Here is a 12,197-nt window from a genome sequence, read left to right on the forward strand (position 1 = left end):
TGTGGTGCTAGTTTCAAAAAAAAATTAATCATCGAACAGAAATTTTTAGCCGCTCCCTTGTACGAAGATTCTTCTGGATCAAAAAACAGAAAGCTAAAAAAAAGAAACACTTGTTACCAATTTTTATGACTAGAAATTCTCGTCGTGATTTTGTAAATTTAAGGAACCTGATCGTTTTCGAAAATCAATCATTAAACACGAATTTTAGCTCCTTTGACGGAAATTCTTCAGGATCAAAAAACAGAAAGTGAAAAAAGAAATACTTGTCGTCATTTTTTGTGATAAGAAATTGCTGTCGAGATTCTTTGAAGTTTGAGGAAACCGACTGTGTGAAAATACAATGCAAATTAAATTCTGTTGTCAGGCTCGTTTTATCACAGTTAAATAATCGAAATACAGTTATTTGTCAACAACGACAATTTCAAGATTACATAAGCTTTTGAATTTTTTACCCGATTCTTCGGTAGCTAATTATTCTGATATCAGTTATTAACTTTTTGAAAATTTTCAAACAATTAATTAACGATCGATCAATTATTTTCTTCACCCATTATTTGAATTCTTTACTTCAAACGGATTGAATTATACGAGTAAACATGTTTCGTGGGAGTTGAACCTCCCCGATTCACGATACTTTCACCACTTTCACCTACTTTTCCCTTTACTTTGGGTACGAATATTAAGACAGTAATTTTGAGTCGAAAAAAAAAAAAAAAAAAAAAAAACACTTGGATACAGAAAATCGCTCTGTGAAACTTCAAACCAATCGAATCGCTGTATTTTTTAGCAACGAAAAATTCGCCTCGCCAGAAATTCGACATCGGCATTTCAGGCATCTGCCGCGTGCTACGCGAGGGAAGGTTGGCTGTATAGTGTGAAATTCCAACGAGTCAATCGAGAACGCGTACATACAAAATATACACGTAGGTACAAATGGATGTAGTGCAGAGATACAGGAGACCGAACCGCGAGCATTCGGAGCGCGATAAATTTGTTTGTTTGTTCGACACGTGTCACGTGAACCAGATTTCAACCATACCAAATCCGCATAAAGCGATTTCGGGGGACGAGTTTCGAGCCGGGCGTAACAAATCGTTTCAATACCGTTGTGAAAAGCGTGACAAAAACGCACCATTTTCTCGATTAATTATAGCAAAATGCGACTATTTTGAAAATTAGAAGACGAAAAGTTTTCATTCGATTAAATTCAGTCACTATAATTCATTATTCACGATTCCGATTCCTACGCGATGAAATATTCTTATTAATTATACACGTATGAAAGGATCGACGAATTTTTAGGATAGCGGAAATATCCGTCACTGACAAAGATTGATTCCGGATCGTTGAACAAATCGCAGACCAACGACGAAGTAAGAGAGAAAAGAAATTTAAGAAAATAAACGACAAAGAAACATTTAAGAATCTTTCACCCTGTCGGAGGAAATAGGACCGATAAAATTCCTTGCATCATTTTTCGCACGATTCGAATTTGCACGTGCTGAAAATTTTCACCGGAAAATCTCGTGATCTGAGAATCAAATTTGTCGACTGTAACAGTTATTAAAACATATTTACTTGTAACTTGATTTTTTTTTTTTAATTTTACATCAAGTCACGCGATTAGAGATATTAATTACGAAGCTCTCAAGAGGGAAAATTTTCTATCGTCTCAACACTCAGGATTGAATATTGAAACCCTCCGCACGTGACGATGGAAAGAAAAATGAAAGTAAAAACGATAAAAAAAAAAAAGAAAAAAAACATCAACAACTAAATAAAATAAATTCACATCCTCGAGGAAATAATTAATCGATCCACTTGAATAATCACTTGAAGTTTAACAGAGTTGAATTCCACCTGAATTCGACCGATTGGAAAAGTTTAATAAAATAATTTCGAGTAATTCCAACGGACGAACAATAAATTTTATTGGCAAGGATGAAAGAAAAGTTATTTCATCGACACTGCGCACAAGTATTGTGAACAATTCTGTAAAATTTATTTCTGGGTTCATGTTTCAACGTTATTCGACACGTGTAAGAATCCCTCGATTATTCGACTGACATCCACTTATAGCCAGCCACTCCTAGAGATTTTCAAACTTCGCACATCCGTTTAGGGAAAGATTTGTTCGTGACTGGTGAGAATAATGGACACAAAATCCAAAAGCAAAGCTTTCCCTATTTTTTCTCCCTAAGCGCTGGGTGCAAAAGTCACGTGTGATGTTCGAGTAATTGGAGAAACAGCAAAGACTGAATCAATCATCTGATGATAGATAGTCGCAGGATGAAACGGAAGAAGATTAATTTGCCTGCGAGTATCTGATCGTTACAAATTTCAAATCATATGAGATTGAAGAATAAAAGAAAAAGAAAAAAAAAAATGTCGTCGAGATATAACAAAAACGAAACCACGTTGAAATAAAGAGACGTTTCTACCAATTCGAATGAATCCAAAGACTTTCGTTTTACACGTGAGAAACGAGTCGAACCAAAAAAATAACAGTATGAAGTGAAAGCAAAAAACCTCAACCGCGCAGGAAGAAGCCAAAAAAAAAACGGAAACGAACATTTCGACACGATTCATTCGCTGAGCTTAATTTTCTCCATCGTAATTCGACAAACTGAAAAATCCACCCTCCTACATCTTTCCCATATCAACCGAAAATCCATGTACATACATACGTGCAAACGTTGCGATAGTTTTCAAGAGAGTTTTACGGAAGGTCGGCAAAAGCTACGTTTCGAATCTTAAAAGACGAGTATAAAAAAAAAAAAAAATCAGCTTTTGTTGCAAACTTGTGAGTTTCGCAAGCACGTAAGCTTCGAGTCACGTGTAAACGAAATTTGAATATCCTTGTTCGAGACGGGTAGTTTTGTTATTGATTACTGTATACCGGGCAGCGTGACTGTCTCACGTTTTAAAATCGACTTTCACCCAATAATCAGGATCGGCAAAAGCTTCCTGACGTAGCAGTCGCGTCGCGTGGCGTTTCGGCACGTGGCGACAACATCGCGGCTCGACGACTCGACGGGCTTTGAAAGCTCAGGGCGATTCGCGATCCGGGAAGGCGACTGGCCCGGTGGAGCGCGCCCGGCGCACTGCTCAACGTACGACGATAACAAACCTCCGGTAGGGGCGCCGCCACCCCGTCACCCCACCACCGCCATCCACCCCCGACGAGGAGGGCCGGGGGTTGCACGTGTGGAGCGGGGACACGCGACGAGACGCGTCGCGTCGCGACGCCGAAGCGCTCTTCCTAACCTTATTGCCCGAGGGGGTTGGGTAAGACGTTATTTTCGGGGACTAAATTTACCGAGATGAAACAATGGGATTTATTTTTTTACAACCCCCTTCGCAGCGCCCTTTTTTTTATGGCGGTAGTAATAGTGGCGGTGCAGAGTCGTCGGGGTGGGATTGATGTTCCGAATTTCAAGAGTTCCGAAAGCGTAAGATTCCAATTTTTTTAATGGTGAAACTTAAAGTAAAGAAATCCAAGTTCCGAATCTTCCGAAACCCCACGCTCGAAGTTTCAAAAGTGGTAAATTCAGAAAGGGCATGCATAAAATTCGACGAGTCAAAGTTCCGAAAGTCCGAAAATGAGGTGATTCAAAAATCTGAAACATCGGAATTCCGAATGATCCAAGATCTTCGATCCTGTGAATTACTGGCTTGGTGGATTTTTCACTACTCTGATCTTTCTTTGTTTTGAATTTTCGATTCGTAATTCTGGTGATTTGATTTTCGGTTTTTCTCATTTTCTTTTTTTTTCTTTACACCCTATCGTTGAGTAAACTACGCTGTGAGATTATATTTTAATTTTCGGAATTTTACTCGATCAGAATCCTTACTTTTTGCAATTTTGCTCCATCGTAACTTGAATTTCTGAACTTTGAGCCGACGAGTTTACGACTATTCGAAACTTTGTCGTTTCGCAAAAGTTTGATTTCATTACTTTTCAAGTTTCGTCACCAAATAATTCGGAACTTGAAACCCGACCCGGGTTGTCTGCTACGTTCCTATACCCACAAGGATCATCAACGAGGATACAAATTTTAAAATCAATGTATGGGGTTATTCACGCCAAATTTGTAAACGGTTCATCATAATATTTTTTAATTTCATCAAGAATTTTTTCCTTCTCAGTACGATCCCTGAACACCTTCCAAAAAAAAGATTTCAAATTTTTTTCTATTATTCGTCTTTGCCCCATGAATTTTTAAACCCATGTCAAAGACACCGCAACCGATTTTTATGAAACAAGAAAAAAACAAAAACGTCTTGTTTCCGAAATAGAACATTTTCACGCAAGATTCGTAGGCGAAGGACGGTTTTTCTTTTTCAATTTCAAAATTATATTTTCCATTAACTGCAAATAAAATTAATTTGAAAAAAATCTCTAGTGTTTACGATTTAGAAAAACAATTAAATCTCAGGACTAAAAAAATAATTTGAAAAAATATATTTTGATCAAATATGAAGAGAGAGAAAACAATTTTAAAACTAGAAAAAATGCTCTTCCGCTTTGAATCTTGTGTGGAAATGTTCTGTTTCGCAAACGAAAAGCTTGTTTTTTCTCGTTTCACATAAATCGATTTGAGTGTTTACGAATTTGAAAATTCTTCCGGTACCGTTTTCCAGGTTCGTACTATTTAAGGAGATATCCTTGATGAAATTAAAAATCGTAATGATCAACCGTTTACAAAATTAACCTGTAAAACACCGTATAAACATATAACACGTATACATAGGAGATTCCACCATCCTGACCTAGTCATGACTATAATAATATTTCATTTTCATTCACTGTTAAGCGGAAAATCACTTCTCCAGTCATCGCTAATTTTGCGCAATCATTGTTACTATTATCGTAAGCAATTCGGACCGTAAGTTATTCGTAAAAAACGAAAACCTTAAACCCACGGAACAGGGATGGGTGTGCATTTAGTTTGCAGGTAGACACGAGCAATTACTTAATTAAAAAAAAAAGAGAAAAGAAAGAAAGAGAAAAAAGAAACAGACATTAGTTTCAAAAAGTTGAACGGGAACGAAAGGTCTGCAGCGAAAAAAAAAAGGAAAATTCACAGCGTGGGAATTTTACGCTCCGAGTTTAAATCCCGATGAAGGATTTATTCTTGCTAATCTCTTTTGATCCTTTTTTTTTTTGAACAACACATTTTTCTTTTTTCTTTTTTTTTTTGTCTCACAAATGAATTCACCTCGCGAATTTTATCGTAATCGATTGCGGTTAACAGTAATTTCATCATCCTAGAATTTCGCACTTCAGAAGCAAGTTTTTCGAAGATTTCGCTTTAGTTGATCAAGTTTTCTGCTCGGATTACGGCTTCGAATTTGATACTTATCCAATCGCATAGGAAATCTTCCAACCAACGAAAACTCATGCCTGTCGAAATACTTAACTTTCAAATTTATTAACTTTATAATATTCGCAACTTGTTTTTTTTTAGTGCTTCTTTTTCGCGCCTTTCGATCGCGGCTTTGACTCAGAGGACTAACTTTTTTTTCATCACTTTGATATTAATTTGTATAAATTTCACTCAGTTCTAAGCTAGAAATTTATCTTGGCGTAAGATTGAAAAATTATCGAAGCTGTAATGCTGGCATTTTTTACTGCTCACGCGATGTGAATTTCCAAACAAATAATGTAAGTTTAATAAAACTAAACCGTTAAAAATTTTTACCGCTTTTCCTACGAAATTTGATAATTTTCTTAATTCCATGCGAGCTGACATGCATTCGTATAAAATTTTCAACAAGTCGAGTGAAGTTGATGAAAAAAATTTTCACCCTTGTTCAAATTCGTGTAAATTTTTACTAGCTGGAATAAAATTCTCTGTGGTCCATATTGACTTGAAATAATACGAAATTTTCTCGAAATTTCCTCACCTAATTCTATTCAACGACCGCGCTATTTTCATCGTGAAAGAAACATAGATAGTATCGATTAAAAATTCGACCAAAAATTCCAAAAATTTCTTTTTCCCTACAGTACAAACCGATTTTCTCCCAGTCTAACTCATTGTTAGTTATTCAAATATAATCGTGTTGGGATTTTATAATTTTTTTATTTTTTTTTCTGTGTAAATTTCAAGGAAAATAAAATGAAACAAAGAAATTTGACGTGATGGAGAATTATGCGGTTTAAAAATATTGCACAAGCTTCGTGATTTTCTGAAAATTTTTTCAATGGCACGTTCGCCCGTTCAACATCACGGCAGGGATTTATCCGTGCTTTTAAGAGTGGCCAAAAAAAAAAAAAAAAGAAGAAAAAGAAAACTGTAAAAATGAAAAGTAAAAAAAAAAAAAAAAAAAAAAAGAAAAACAAGAAGAAATCCCCACCTAAGTGATTTGTGATTTATGATTCGTAACGTTTCCGAATACGGTGTCCCGAGACACGCTCACGCAACTCTCGAAACTCCGAACGAAGGAACTTGGTCGGGTTCGTAGGCAGCAAGGCGACGAGGGTAGCCGGGAATAGCGATCCGCAAAAATGAGAAGGGTCGAAGGGACCGCCCGCTAGTCGCCGGGCTGCGTAAACAGACTGCGGAAGGGTCACACGCGATAAAACTTAACCCGCGCCCTTGCACCTCGCCGCTCTTAAAAAAAAAGAGAGAGAGAGAGAGAGAGAGAGAGCCTCGGGCCGAAATAATTCCCCAAAAGGGATTCGACACTTTTCGCCCGGCTATAAATATTCCCAGAGTTACGTTTCTCGTCTGGCTTTACAACTCGTGTGGTTGCAAAGGGTTAGAAAACGGAAGACGACGATACGAAAAATGTTATATTGAAAGAAAAGAGTACGGTACGGTTCACCAAAGCACGTGTTTTTTTTTTCTTTCTTTTTTTTACGTACAATACGATGTTTCAGAAAGATGTAATTTGCTATTTTCGATCGTGAGAAACCCTGAAAAGTTTGTCCAGGATGAAAGTAAGATTCTGTCAAAAGACGAGCGTTTTACTTTATCTGGAACACATCGCACTCGGTTGAATTTTTAACTATTTTTTTGCATTTTTTTGAATTTATGAAGCATCGTGAATAGTATTTTATTATTATTATTATTTTTTTTATCGTTTGCGTCAATCATAATATCAATTTACGTAATTGTGACTATTAAGATCGAGTCTTTGGTTGATGTTTGAAAAGTGTATCTAATGAATTTTTCATTATTAATTCAATCTCGTAAAATAGTTGTAATTTAATATGAAATTTTAATTTAGGAGAGCACAAGATTCCCGGTTGATATATTGTCGTATTACGGATCGTGATCTTTGGTTTGAACATAAATATGAGGAAAGTAATGACAATTGAAGTGCAACAGCGTGTTTCTTCACAAATTGAAAAAAAAAAAAAAAATCAAATAAGCGAAATATGAAATAAGCGCAATCTAACACATAACGCTTATCTTTTGAAAAAAATTTTCTTTTAACCTAAACAAACATTTTAGGGTATGCCACGGTTAAAAATCGTAAATTATTGTTTCCTGAAACATGCCAATGCATATTATACGTGTATATTTTTACACTTTGTTCTTTTTTGCAATTTTTCTGGAGGAAAATGTTTTTACAAAATTATAAACTCTGCGCGAGCTGATCGTTTTAGTTACTTTGTAGAAAAATAAATTTACGATATTTCTGCGCCAAAGTACGATGATAATTTATTAGACGGTTTTGGAATTGGAAATAATTCCCTGTTTTATGAATTTTTTTTTTTTTTTTTTTTTTTTTTCACTTACAAATTATCATACGTCTTCGAATTTCAATCCAATAAAGAACACACGTACCTTTAATCTGAATCGGACGAAGAAATAAATAGTAGGAAAAAATAGTTTAATTTTTTCAAAACTGTCTCCACCAATTATTATAATCTAGAACGGAACGGTCGTAATAATTTCAGTTTATCACAAGTTAGGATCATTAAGTAAAAAGTATGATATATGGAACGATAACGATGAATAATAAGTAAAAATTCAAAAGTGTGCTGGACGAGATTCAAGTTACAAACAAAAACACCAGAGATTCAAGGGTGGATTTTGATTATCCGGTCATATGGTGCAAAGGCTGAATAAGAGGTGTTATTTTTCTCCTAATTAGAAGAAAGAAAAAAGAGAAAAGAAAAAAAAAAAAAAAAAAAAGAAATCACGAAAAAAGTTATTACCGGTTACTCAAGCCTTTCGCTCGTTATAGTCTTAAGCTTACAGTTACTCGAATATACTGTTATTACGTAAGACATAGAGCTGAAGAGCGATGTTGTATTTCAACAGAGCCAACATTATCCGAGCAAACGAAACGTGATAATCGACCCGTCAACGTCACCTGTAATTAACCCGGTAAAACTTGTTGTTTCTACGTCCTCTGCGCCTGTACACACGAACATAAATATATACATGTATAATACGGCTTTTATAACTGCGATTGTGTACTTTTTTACTCGAGTACCAAAAACCTACCACGCACCCCTCAAGCCTTAATTACAAGGGAAAGGAAAAAAGGATGTGTAAAAAAAAATATTTCTGGTTTCTTTTACCTTCTAATTAAAAAACAAAAAGTAAAACCCTTTGCAAGCCGATTTTTTTATTTTTTTTTTTTTCTCTTTGAGCCCTCCGAACTTCCGAAAGCCTGCAGAGCTTTACTCTCGAGCCGTGCGGCACGTGTCGTTGCGAATTTTTTTTTTTTTTTTTTTTAGCTACGGGAAGAGAGCGCGATGATTGACAAGTCGTTTGGAAAATTTCGTCAAAACTTTTTGACGAGCGGATAGAAGAAATATATATATATATATATATATATATATATATATACATATATATATATATATATATATATATATATATATATACACATAACAGTTAAAAATAGCCGGCTGATCGCAAAGTCAGTCCCAGTCGTGAGGAAGACGGAGAAAAGCTTAGCTTTTTTTTGGAAATAGGAACGATCGGATATGATCGCATTTCCATTGTCCTCGGTAGTTCGGTTCAATTTGTTGGAGTTTTGAAGAACGAAGACCGTGAAAAATTGTCGTACGAGAATTAATTTCGAAATGATAAACGATAGGCAAGATATAAAAAAAAAACAATTTCAACAATCAAGTTAAACGTCGTGCAATTAATCGAATCCAAATAATTAAAACCTAATTGTTACAAACTGAAAACAAAGGATCACGTAAGAAATTCAAAAGAAATTCACACAAGATTCTGAGAATTATGAATTTCTTTCCGTATTGTATTAGATTTTTAACAGATATGATGATATAAAATACGGTTGAAATTTTAAAAGAAATGATTGAAGAAACCGAAAAAAGAACCAAATCTGAATCTTGCGTAAAAATGTTTCATCTCGGAAATGAAATGTTGTTTTTTCTTCTCGTTTCATAAAAATGAATTTTGTGTCTTTTTGAAATGGGTTTAAAAAATCATAGGTTAAAGACGCGTGATTCGAAAAATTTTGAAAAAATTCTTGGTACACTTTTCACGATTCGTACTAATGTGGAAAAAAAAAATTCTTAACAAAATTAAAAAATAACACGGTCAACCGTTTACCGAATTGGCGTGGAAAGATATTTTCTATTCATTATTGTAGTATACTATTAATCAGCATAAAAGTTCGAAACAAACTTTTTTTTTTTTTTACCCACAGGCAATAAAAGTGCCACTTTAGTCCCGGATTTTTGTCCAAGCATAAAAAAATTGTCAATCCGCAAGGTGTTTTTACCGCAAAGAAAACTTCTGACTCTCCGTGAGCCTGTTCGTCAGATTTCCAACAACAAGTTTGGTGGCAAGAAAGCTCAACGGATCTTCCCCGTTGACGATATTATTTCAATAAACCATTTCCAACTGTTTCAGCAGTAACTCGACGCCTGTGCAAACAAGTAATAAATTACTGTTCACCCGCAGCTGCGCCCTGCAAGCTGCACGTACGTCAGTTTCGGACACGGAAGGCGGTATCCGTTGTGGGCAAGATCGGTGGGCTTTACCACCGTGCCTCTTTGCAGAGCTTGCAGCTTCGCGGAAAGTAATATCCTGACGGTGGAGCAGCCACTGTACGTATATATACCGACCGAGTCAATGTTGACGCGTCGTCGGCACAACCCTTTTCGTATACCGTCCACAATTTCAGCCCCGAGGCACCAGCCACTCAGACCAACACGTACCCATTAGTCTCTCCTTCTCCTTGTCCTTTTCCCCCTTTCTCTCTCTCTCTCTCTCTCTTTCTAGTTTTTCTATAATTTGTTTTCTTTTTTTTTTCTTTTTATTCGTTTTCTTTTTCCACCGTAGAAGATTGCCTTCTTACGCAACGTTTTAGTTTTTAATTTTCATTTATTTATTTATTTCTTTTTCGCTTTTATGTACATTTTTTTTCATACTTGACTGTTTGTTTGTTTTTTTTTTTGTTTATATTTTCTTTTCTGCTTGATTGTTTGCTTATTTATTTATTTGTCTTGTTGTATTTTGTGAAAAGAATAAACTGCATACTTCTTTCTTTCTACTGTTTAGTTTTTCAAGCATTGTACGTCTAGTAATAATATTGTCTGTGGTTCTCAGGGAGGTTACTCGAGAACCTAATAAATTACTTGTTACTCTACTCTACTCTACTCAACTCTCTCTCTCTCTCTCTCTCTCAGTTTTTCTCGGTCTATTTCGAGTGAGGCGAGTGTGCGTCCAGCACCACCCTGTTGAAATAAACGTCACTAGCGGTTGGAAAGAAGACGGTGCGAGAAATATCCTCGACGATTCATGGAATAAAACTGGAGATGTATTGAAAAACGTGAATTACCGTAGAGGTGATTATACAATACCTTATTGGCAATTCCCGTTTCCGTTGTATTTACGAAAAAACAACTCTTTGCAACGCTTGCCGACTGAAATTATATCGTATTTATTAATCAACGATCAAGTCAACAAATCGGAGATCCGTGAAAAAGACGTTCTCTTAAGATAATTATTGATCAAGTGTGGACCAAACACAAACGAACGTGAACAGATCGATTGGAAATTGACTCGGTATCAAAAAATAGTTTATGCAACTATTTTATCCCTCCGTAAACCTGGTGGAAATAATTTTCACGCCTATCTACGACATTGATTCTACGATTAAGTAGAGAAATTCAGAAACTTTCGTAGCTTTGGCATAGAATTTTTTTTTTCAGACTCACGTAATTTTTCCCAGATTATCGTCATTTTCAAGAGACAAGCGTAAAGTGACTCGCATTTTCACGATCGTTATATTGTCATATGAAAATGGTAAAAAGGATATAATTTGTTGTTGAAATATCATAGAATTTTTCGTTTTGTGAAATAACAAATCTTAGTTTTTTTTTCATAAGACTCACCTAATTCGAATAACGCGAGATCGAAAATATACGATAGATTTTCTAAATCCTTCCAGATCATACTCACGATCAGTCTTCGGACGTAGACCCAAATTTTGCTAGAAGCTTGACTTGTCTGCGATAAGTTTTATTTGCGAGAGAGAAATGCGGCAACTAGCTGTGGTTCAAAAATAACATTTCATACTTTTTTGTTTTGAACATTTTCGTCATCTTATCGATCTAAATCGAATTTTAAAATTGTCGATTGTCACAATTTTTCGTAAAAATTCGTACTCTCTCGTGACAATTCATGAAGTTTATAAAAACTAGTACTTTCAACTTTCAAAATTCTTAAAATACTGCAAGAAAAAAAATTTATGTCGTGTGCGTACAAAATTGTAATTATTTTTTATAGAAAAGTGTAGATGTTCATAATTTTTTATAGAAACTGGTAGTTTTTTTTTTTTTTTCATATGAAATTCCACGCGTTTCTACCGAACAATAATCTCTTGTAAAAAATCGTAGATTTTCGTACTTTTTGTCGATTTTCCATAATATTCTAAGCTATTCACGATTTCCTGCGATTTTAGAATATTTCCTACAATTTTCATCGAACATCAAAAACTCAGGAGTATTATTCACACGTTTATTCACGATACTGCCTCGTGACTCTCGGACAACGCGAACAAAAACGGAATTTTGAAAACAATTCTAATACTTGGTTATGCAGCAGCGAGATTTTAAAATTTCTATAAAAATCATATTTTTCTAGTCATACTTAACACTGTGACATTATTCTCATTCTAGTTTTGATTTTAACCTGATATCGACGTAGTTGAGAATATTTATGGATACGCATTAGAATTTAGGCTGA

At 35.2% G+C, this 12,197-nt stretch overlaps 1 protein-coding gene across 13 annotated transcripts in view; it reads right to left on the bottom strand.

Moving 5' to 3' along the window:
* Window positions 1-12,197, bottom strand: part of LOC107225363 (disintegrin and metalloproteinase domain-containing protein 10) — a 347,658-nt gene that overhangs the window by 168,226 nt on the left and 167,235 nt on the right. For 4 of the 13 annotated variants that reach the window (XM_046736149.1, XM_046736147.1, XM_046736146.1 and 1 more), the window contains exon 1: window positions 2,921-3,087. The exons of 2 other annotated variants lie outside the window; for them this stretch is intronic. The gene's annotated coding sequence lies outside the window, so the exon portion shown is untranslated. Of the gene's footprint in view, window positions 1-2,679; window positions 2,753-2,892; window positions 3,088-12,197 lie in introns of those variants that run through there. 7 more of the 13 variants (XM_046736139.1, XM_046736137.1, XM_046736141.1 and 4 more) reach the window with 6 other exon arrangements.

Source organism: Neodiprion lecontei, chromosome 4 (assembly GCF_021901455.1).
Source record: "Neodiprion lecontei isolate iyNeoLeco1 chromosome 4, iyNeoLeco1.1, whole genome shotgun sequence".
Classification (NCBI taxonomy): domain Eukaryota; kingdom Metazoa; phylum Arthropoda; class Insecta; order Hymenoptera; family Diprionidae; genus Neodiprion; species Neodiprion lecontei.